Raw genomic sequence first — 10,000 nt, 5'->3', positions numbered from 1 at the left:
TAAAAAGTCAACTAAACAAATAATGATTCTGGCAAACGCTAGCAAAAAATATTTATGTGCTGACAAACAAACTATTTAACAAAATGTTCTCTATTTATGCCGGAAAACACAAGAATAACAATTTTCAGCTACCAAAACAGCAGACAAAGTATAAAAATGTCTTTTAAGTCAAAACAATGCCGGCTTCAGCATACAAACTGGCTGTTACTTTATACACAGGGAAAAATATGATTGAAAAATGCTGCAAAGATATATTAATATTAGTTATAGTACATAATCTATAGACTACTCTATAGTCTAGTCATGGCGTAGTCTATAATCTAGTCTAGTGTTGTCTATAGTGTAATCTATAGTGTAGTCTATAGTGTCGTCTATAGTGTAGTCTATAGTGAAGTCTATATTGTAGTCTTTAGTGTAGTCTATAGTGTCGTCTATAGTGTAGTCTATAGTGTATTCTATAGCGTAGTCTATAGTGAAGTCTATAGTGTAGTCCATAGTATAGTATATAGTGTAGTCTATAGTGTAGTCTATAGTGTCGTCTATAGTGTAGTCTATAGTGTAGTCTATAGTGTAGTCTATAGTGTAGTCTATAGTGTAGTCTATAGTGTAGTATATAGTGTAGTCTATAGTGTAGTCTATAGTGTAGTCTATAGTGTCGTCTATAGTGTATTCTATAGTGTATTCTATAGTAAAGTCTATAGTGAAGTCTATAGTGTAGTCTATAGTATAGTCTATAGTGTAGCCTATAGTGTAGTCTATAGTCTAGACTATAGTATAGTCTATAGTGTATCCTATAGTGTAGTGCATAGTGCAGTCTATAGTCTAGTCATAGTCTAGTCATAGTCCATAGTGTAGTCTATAGTATAGTCTATAGTGTAGTATATAGTGTAGCCTATAGTGTAGTCTATAGTCTAGACTATAATATAGTCTATAGTGTATCCTATAGTGTAGTCTATAGTGTAGTGTATAGTGCAGTCTATAGTCTAGTCATAGTCTAGTCATAGTCTAGTCATAGTCAAGTCATAGTCTAGTCATAGTCTAGTCATAGTCTAGTCATAGTCTAGTCATAGTCTAGTCATAGTCTAGTCATAGTCTAGTCATAGTCTAGTCATAGTCTAGTCATAGTCTAGTCATAGTCTAGTCATAGTCTAGTCATAGTCTAGTCATAGTCTAGTCATAGTCTAGTCATAGTTTAGTCATAGTTTAGTCATAGTCTAGTCATAGTCTAGTCTAGACATACCTACAGATAATCAACTAAAATATGGTTCTAGCAAACAAAATATTAGAGAATACCTTAAAAATTATGTTAAAATGATTGCTGCAACCAAGTTTAACAACATATTTTCTCTTCGTGTAAACTGCAGATTTCTTTCAGCACTCGTGTGCTGCAAATGAAATCTAAGCAACATCAACAAAACTCTTTTTAACTCTAAACAACTTTTAACAACTTGGCTATAATCAGTCTACGCCAGAGACTTAAAGCCAACACACATATCACAAATTTTCTGTCGTCTAGAGTAAAACGCGCGCAAAAGTGCAATACAACCAACTTACGTAGAAAATTACGTTTAAATTAAACAAACAACAAAAAAAAGACGCTTTGTGTTTTTTGTTGGTAGCCTGCTGTCTTTTAGATTTAGATACTAGTATCATACATGCAGTGCCATTTTAGCCATAAAAATATTAAACACATATTGTTATTGTTGTTGCTCTAAAGCTTCTAAACAATGGTAAATTAAGTTAAATGGTTGAAAAAGAAAAAGAAGTGTGTAAAAAAAGTTTTATATAGAACAGACTCATTGTATAATAATAAACATATATACATATCTAGCGTTTAAAGCAATACAAGACGGAGAGATTCCTATGCTATGATTTGATTTAAGTTGATTTCATTGTTATGTTAATAATTTTATAATTTAACTAAAGAAAAATACATATATATATATAAATAAAAATAACGTTAAAACAAATTATTTATAATCAAAGAAAGAAATTTTTTGATTTTAGGAAAAAAATTCCAAAAAAAAAAAAGAAAGAAAAAAATAAATGCTAAACAAGTCTTAAAGAAAAGTTGATATTATGTTAATGTTGATTTTAAAAATGCATTTTATCGGTCTAGTTAATAATGTGCATATAAAACGTTAATAAAAAGAAAATTTTTTAAAAAATATAAAATAATACTTATAAATCAATTTTATACTAAAGTTAAGTTTCAACAACAGTTTTAAATCAATAACAACAAGTTTTACAAAAAAAAAATTTCAAAAAATAATAATAATGAATATTTTTTGTTAAGAAAACAAAACAAAAAATTTAAATTGTTAAAGTAATAATAAAAAATAAGTGAAATTTTGTTCATATTTACTGTTGTGCTAATCATTAGTGCTATTAAAAAAAACTATAATTTTCAAAAAAATAAAAAATAATAACAAAAAAAGTAAATAAATTTAAATAACAAAGAAAGTTTCTTTAAAACAACCAAAAACTACGAAACTAAATCAACATATGTTTAACAGTTTTTATATGGTTAGTATATGAAAAATTTTGGAGTCTTTTAAAATTAAATGATCTATTTGTGATTTTCTTTTTATTTAAAAACTAAAAACATATTTAAATGATAAACAATTTAAAGAATTGTTTATCAGTTATAACAAAACCACTTTGTTTCACAGTTTGGAGAATTTCCTGTACAAACATGGTTAGTAAACAATGGCCATATCTTCAGATACATTACAATATTTGGTGGTGAACCAATTTTGTGTTCCGTTTCCCTGAATATCTAATCATTTCCACACAGTTCCTTAAAACAATAATTTTAGTAACATTTCGTTTTTGTTAAAAACCGTATCACATTATTTTGATCAGCAATCCCATCTGGACTTGATTTGAGAAATAAAAAAATAGAATAGAAATATAAAAAATTTTCGTTTTTTTTTTGGAGGGAGTGAGTCTCCCTTTTCAATCTCCCGTGGATCCGCACCTATACTAATCATTTTGTTAACTAAAAGCCGTCGTTTGTCAGGGACCGAATTAGCAAATATTTTTTAAAAATTTAATTTCGATATCAGAAATGGAGTTCTCTACAATTCTTTAACCGTATTGTAGAATATTTTTACGTATTATTGGCAAAAAAAGAGTTTTCTACAAGAGGGCCAGTATGTGCCAAATTTCATCAAATTAGCTTGAAAATTGCGACCTGTAGCGTGCGTACATGGTTTACATGGACACACAGGCAGACAGACAGACAGACAGACAGACAGGTGGACGGACAGACGGACATAGCCAAATCAACTCAAAAAGTGATTCTGAGCCGATTGGTATACTTTAAGGTGGGTCTAGAACCAATATTTTTGGGTGTTACAAACATCAGCACAAACGCATAATACCCTCCCCACTATAGTGGTATAAACATGTCCTGCTACTAATCCAGCCTGGCATCCAACTTGAGTGTTTGGGGGAAGGGGGGCTTAACTTTTGTTTTTTACTATTGTTCGGTTTTGGTAGGGGGTTTCTCTTTTTGTTAGAGGCCCCAATATAGAGATATAACATACAACTATATTTGAATGATCATTCAAAGATTGAAATATTTAATATTTCTATTTCTACAGGCCCTCTTAACAACTTTACTTGATAAATCATTCATTCAAAGTTCAGAGTATTCAATATATCAGTCTATTTGGCACCGTGTCTTTAAAATTGATCTATCTTATATGACATTTTCTTATATGGATCTTATATACAATAGAGATCCATTAATACAGCATATACTGGTCCCCACAACATAAGATTACTATAGGCCTCAGAAACTTCTTCTTCACTCCAGGGATCTGTTTTCTAGAAACTCTCTTACAACTATACTTGATAGACCATTCATTCAAAGATCAGATTATTCGTTATTCCTTTTTGCCACTTTTAATTTGAAACTTTGTCTACAAGAATAATCTTATCGTACATGAGATTCCCTTAAATGGATCTTCCTGTTGTCCTGTTGTCTTATGGTTTCTAATATATTTGGTATAAATGAACAATTAAGTCTTTACAATTGGCGGAGTCAATCAAATAAATCTTCATTGATTTTCGATTCCAAAGATTCATTCTATTCGTAAGCTTAATATCGTAAAATGATATTTGTTAAATATCTATATGAAATCTTGAGAAACATATTTACAAGACATTCACTTCTCTAGTTTCCACATTCACGATCTACAATCTGCGTAAATTATGTCACCTAAAGCATGTTCGTTGTTGCTTAAATTCTCTGAAGCCTAAAGATTTCTTCTATTCATAAGCTTAATATCGTAAAATGATATTTTTTGCGAAATATATGAAATTTCTGAAGAATCTTGTGAAATATATTAGCTAGACAGTCTCTTCTCTAGTTTCTACGTTCACGATCTACAATCTACGCAAAATATGTCGGCTAAAGCATGTTTGTTGTTGCCTTAAATTTTGATTTCTGGGGAAGCCCAAAGGTTCCTTCAATTCGTAAGCTTAATATCGTAACATGATATTTTTGCGAAATATATGAACTCTTCAAAGAATCTTGTGAAATATATTAGCAAGACAGTCTCTTCGCTAGTTTCTACGATCACGATCTACTATCTGCACAAAATATGTTACCTTAAGCATGTATTTTGTTGCATTAATCCTCTGTTATCTTTCAATTCAAAACATTTATTTCTTGGTAAGCCTAAACTTCATAAAATTCCATAATAGCAATCTTCTCTGGATCCTTTATTCGCTGGTTTCCTATAGTCTTCTTGGCAGAGCAAATATTACAATATATATGAGTGGGCTTTAGCGTCCTCATATCTATAGGTCATACACATTCAAACCCGCTTCTCTTCTTTATTTTAATATTAAAGAGATTTAAGATCTAAATCTGAAAATCATTTTTTCCAAGGCTCAATCTGCAAAGTATCCAGAACCGTTTTTTTTTTTTTGGGCCAATTTATCAATTTGTGATCCATGGTAATTGTATTTTAAATGACAGGATTGATCGATTGTTGCAAACGATTATTAAATTTGTTTATGCTTTTACTTCAGGCATCCTTTCAAGAGAGAAAGATGGATCAATTAATGCAATCGCTCATATAATTTGTTTATGCTCAGGCTTCCTTTCAAATGGAATTCACTGATCGTTATCAGTATATTTGAATGTACGTATAGCGATCAGTGATCTAGCAGGTGATTGGAAAGAAACTTGTCTTATTTCATAGCATGTTGATGGAACTACAAAACAACTGAAACGATCACCGATTTTGATTTCATAAATTAACAGGGTTTGATCGTCTGTGAGTCCAGAAGCTTGTTTTTTTTGTGTTGTTGAAATCACAGATCATCTGAAACGATCATCGATTTACTCATTTATATTGATCAACATTTTCGACTTAGGTTTTTCTGAACGTAAATTAATTCTTCTTTGCATTGCTATCCATGAATAACTTTGAAGAGAATACTCTTGGTACGATCTACAGTTCTTTAAAAATAATTAAACCGTTTTATTGAAATTAGTTTAAACACTAAATAAATTGCAGCAATTAACTTACAAAAAGTGCAATCAAAGCTATTGCAACTCTCAAATATTCTTCAAATTTCCAATTACCAGTTTTCTTATCTTTTCAAAGTTTTCACAAATAAGATAGAATCATGTATATTTGGAAAATTTTTGTCACGCTATGGAGTTATGTTAACGCTAAATCAAAGAATAGCTATGTTGGTTAATAAAACTTAATACTTGACTAAACGAAACTTAATATGAACTTGTAACTTAAAATCTCAAACATATGTCATGGTTATGTTAAAATATTTTAACTTGCAGATGGACAAAAAAAGTTCTAGTTTTAAACTTTATAAAGATTGGTTAACAATTGCAAGTTTTCGAGCCGGATTTGGACTATAACTATAATTTACTAGCTGTCATTAGATTTTTATTTATTAGCGTTCCAATTGCAACAAGATGTTAGCCATAATGGGGTAAAAAAACAATGTCAAAGTTAAGTGCTATTCGTTACAAAATTTTACTAACAAAAATAATATGGAAAATATAATAACTGACAAGTTCTGGCATTGATTTAACACGCCTTGAGATAAAGCTCAAATGAAAGTAATTTTAGTTATGCGAAGGCCTATGGAGTTTCTTTTATAGGCTAATAATACTTTTAGTTTATTTCGCCATTAGTGAGTGATTGATTGAAAGCATCCCACTTGCAAATATAATTTTTACAAAATTTTTTTTAACACAAACATTATTGATCTAATTTTATGTTGAATATTAGAAAGAAAAAAAAAATAAACTATGTTTAAACCAAAATTCATTGTTTCGCCAACAATTAACACAATCTTGAACTGACCATAACGTTTAACTGTTAGAAAGCTATAGATAGATTTATCTTCATCAACATTATTATGAGTTCGAGTATGGTGGTAGCGAGAAGTTTTTGCTTCGTTGAAGAATTACACAAGACATGCAAACTTCTGATATGAAGAAAATAGAAAATGAAAAAGAAAAAAAGAAAATAAATAAAAAAATTATTAATAAATTGTACAAAAACATAAATAAATAAAAGAAACGTTATATAAATATTTGTTAGAAATAAAAACAAATTTTTGAAGAAATGAATAAAGTATTTATAAACTATATGGGGTATTTCGTTAAAATAATATAGGATCAAAATAATTTGCTCCATGTGAAAAGCTAACGTTCCATGTTCCCAAGCGATTGTTGTCTCAGAATGAGTAAGTTGTCCAATTCACAATTGATGCCGTATGGTTGTATGTCATAAAAATTTTTCAAATAAAATTTGTTAAAACAAAAACAAATCAATAATGAAAAAAAATACGACATACTACGATACAACCGTACAACACCGATTGTGAATTGGACAAATGTTACAATACACTATTATGTAACGTATTTGGTAGATATCTTCCTTAAATACACTTTACGATAACATCGATTTTACTATACATCGGTCCCAACAAACAACTTAAATTTTAGTTTACATTCTCCCTTTGAACTAAGACTTGATTGATTTCAGACTTCTATTGAAACATGCGACCATCCATCTCCTGATATTTAACTGAAGATCTAAATAAATGCCAAACGAATTAAATAGCACACACTCGATCTCTTTGATTTAAACTAACATCGATCTCTAAATGACCTAAAGATTCTCATTCGATTTCTACAACATTTCCTTTGATCTAACATAGATCTAAACCAGCGAAATGCAGTGAGCTCTCAAAAGAGCTCTCTTGTTCTCTTTTCTTAAACATACATGTGTTAAAAAGCAACAAAACCAGTTAGAGAGCAAATTTTTCACTCTCTGCTTAACGCTGATCTAAAATGATCAATCAACAAACTTCAATTAAAACAAATAATCATTCCTGTCATTTTAAATGGTTGTTATGCAGTTGATTGATCAATTGATGATGCGCTTCCGAATGGAATTTTTAATAAATGATCCAACAAGTGATGGTGCAGAAGCTAATACAACAACAAAGATTGATCTTACCAAAGCTTATTGATGTTAGTGAAATAAAACGATAACATGTAATTGCAAAGAAGACAATGCATCGGGCGAAATTGAAATTTTTTTAGATAGTGAAATCAGAGTTTCATTGAGTGAAACAAACGATCATTAAGTTCGCCTAAAAGGACTTTGACATCCATTTATTGCTAAGATGTCATATTTTCAAGTATTTTTTTACGATGTGATCCACCAAGTATTTATGAAGAATAAAATGGATCAGTAGAGGATCATAAAACGCTTATCAGTCTGAATCATGCTGCGGCTTCGATTGAACATCGAAAAATTTTGGGATTTACAGTTGTCACAAGGCTAAAGTATGTTGATCTTAAATTTTCATTTAAAACGATCATTAGCTATGTGATCTATAAAGTTAGTATTAGAAAGTCTATGCATTAGCGAGGATGAAAAAAGTTTAATTTGGATTCTGTAGTAATGGATTGATATGATCATTGAAAATAGAAAAGAAAGAAAATCTATTAACGATCATTGACTTTATGAGCCATAAAGTTAAAGCCAATGCTTTAGAGAGGATTGAAGGTATAATTAAGATTTTGTTGTAATCGATTCATAGGATCATTGATCATTTGAAGAAAATGAAAGAAAATCTAAAACGATCATTGACTTTGTGATCCAGAAAGTTAGTATCAAGAAGTCAATGCTTTAGTGAGGATTGAAAGTTTAGTTTGGATTTTGTTGCAATCGATTCATAGGATAATTTAAATAAAATGAGTGAAAACCTAACGATCATTGACTTTGCGATCCAGAAAGTTAGTATCATGAAGTCAAAGCTTTAGTGAGGATAAAAAAGTTTACTTTGATTTTGTTGTAATCGATTCATAGGATCATTGATCATGCAAAGAAAATCTAAAACGATCATTGACTTTGTGTTCCAGAAAGTTAGTATCAGCGGGGATTACAAACTTAGTTTGGATTGATTACTATCCTTTGGATCATTGAAGTATAAACGATCATTGACTTTGTGATCCAGAAAGATCACAAGCTTGTAATAATGAATTGATAGGATCATTATCATATGAAGAAAATGATTATTAACTTTTTCTTGGGTTCTCAATAGAGATCATACTAAGGATTCAAATGGACATCCCAATAACAGTTTCCTTTAAGTTGTATGATTATCAAGGAACAAATACTTTTTGACAAACACACTTGAGGCGAATTTCATCAGATTTTCTTGTGTGTGTAAAACTTAACTTAATAAAAAACAACTAAGATATTGAAAAAGATTACAATCATACAATTAATTAAAGAGAAAAACTTCATATGGAAAATCATCAAAGTCGTCATTAACTTATGTATTTCTACTACTTAAAACATCCGCAGATTCAAATAATCAATGACGATTAGAGGCAAATTCCATCATCTGCAACAATCTCAGTAAAATATAATATTAATTTGATGTTTTTTAATTTAATGATGTACAGATACATGATCTTTAATATGGGCTACAATCTAGCAGGCTAAATAGTAAAATTATCATTAAAATAAATTGCTTTTGAGCCACAAAATTACTGCGAAAATATCTGTGTTAAATCAATCAAAGTCACAACTGTAGACACTTATTATTATTGAATAATAATATGGAATTTTTCGTTATTCTTTTTTTTTGCAAAATTACTGTCTCAATGTTTGGTGTGGTTTGTGGCAAAATAATGTAATGTGTTATTCTAAGCTTTAGGCCATTCATTACATTACAAACTTGATAATGTAATCATGTCTTAAATATGATCATGTGTAAGCTCAAGCTTCTCTGTTGGTGAATCTATATGTTTAAAGATTTATTTTTTTAGATTTTTAAATCATTACCACCAGCATCCTGTCTTTGTGCCATAGACTTTCTATTAAGATTCATTTTATTTAGAATATAGTTTTTCATAATAACACTAGTTTCTATAAGTCATGTTGTGGTAGAAGTTGCAGATGTTTGCTTTAAATCAAATATTCCATAAATAATTGACGTTTATCAGAGGAACGAGTATGTAAATATTTTTTTGTTATTGTTCTTTGACTTGGTTAAAAAGGAAAATCATTTAGCTCTACTAACCTAGTTTTTGTGTTTAAGAATAGAATCTAGCTACACCTAAAAAAACGATTTAAAGTTGATTTATGTAAGTTTGGAATGTTTTTGGAATGACTTTGAAAATCTACTATTGTATTTCATGTTTGTTTTTTTTTTTTGACATATCAAACCGCTTTTTGTTGTATGTTTAGTAATGTCATTGTCTTTTGAATGTCTTATATATTACTTTTTACATGCTGACACCTAGTAATTGACAAGTTTTTTTTCCACACATAAAGTAATGATGTCAAAGAATTGCTAGAAATTCAGCTCTATAGTCTAGACTAGCCTAGACTATAGACTAGACTATAGACTAGACTATAGACTAGACTATAGACTAGACTATAGACTAGACTATAGACTAGACTATAGACTAGACTATAGACTA

General features: G+C 29.6%; 1 protein-coding gene across 1 annotated transcript in view; it reads left to right on the top strand.

Annotated features, from left to right (window-relative positions):
- Positions 1-1,473: 1,473 nt before the first annotated feature.
- Positions 1,474-10,000, top strand: part of LOC111678295 — a 124,105-nt gene continuing 115,578 nt past the window's right edge. The window contains exon 1 of the mRNA XM_046955605.1: positions 1,474-2,526. The gene's annotated coding sequence lies outside the window, so the exon portion shown is untranslated. The remainder of the gene's footprint in view (positions 2,527-10,000) is intronic.

The sequence above is a fragment of the Lucilia cuprina genome, chromosome 6, assembly GCF_022045245.1.
Source record: "Lucilia cuprina isolate Lc7/37 chromosome 6, ASM2204524v1, whole genome shotgun sequence".
In the NCBI taxonomy this organism is placed as follows: Eukaryota; Metazoa; Arthropoda; class Insecta; order Diptera; family Calliphoridae; genus Lucilia; species Lucilia cuprina.
The sequence above is the reverse complement of the archived record's forward strand: the minus strand, read 5'-3'. Positions and strand labels throughout refer to the sequence as shown.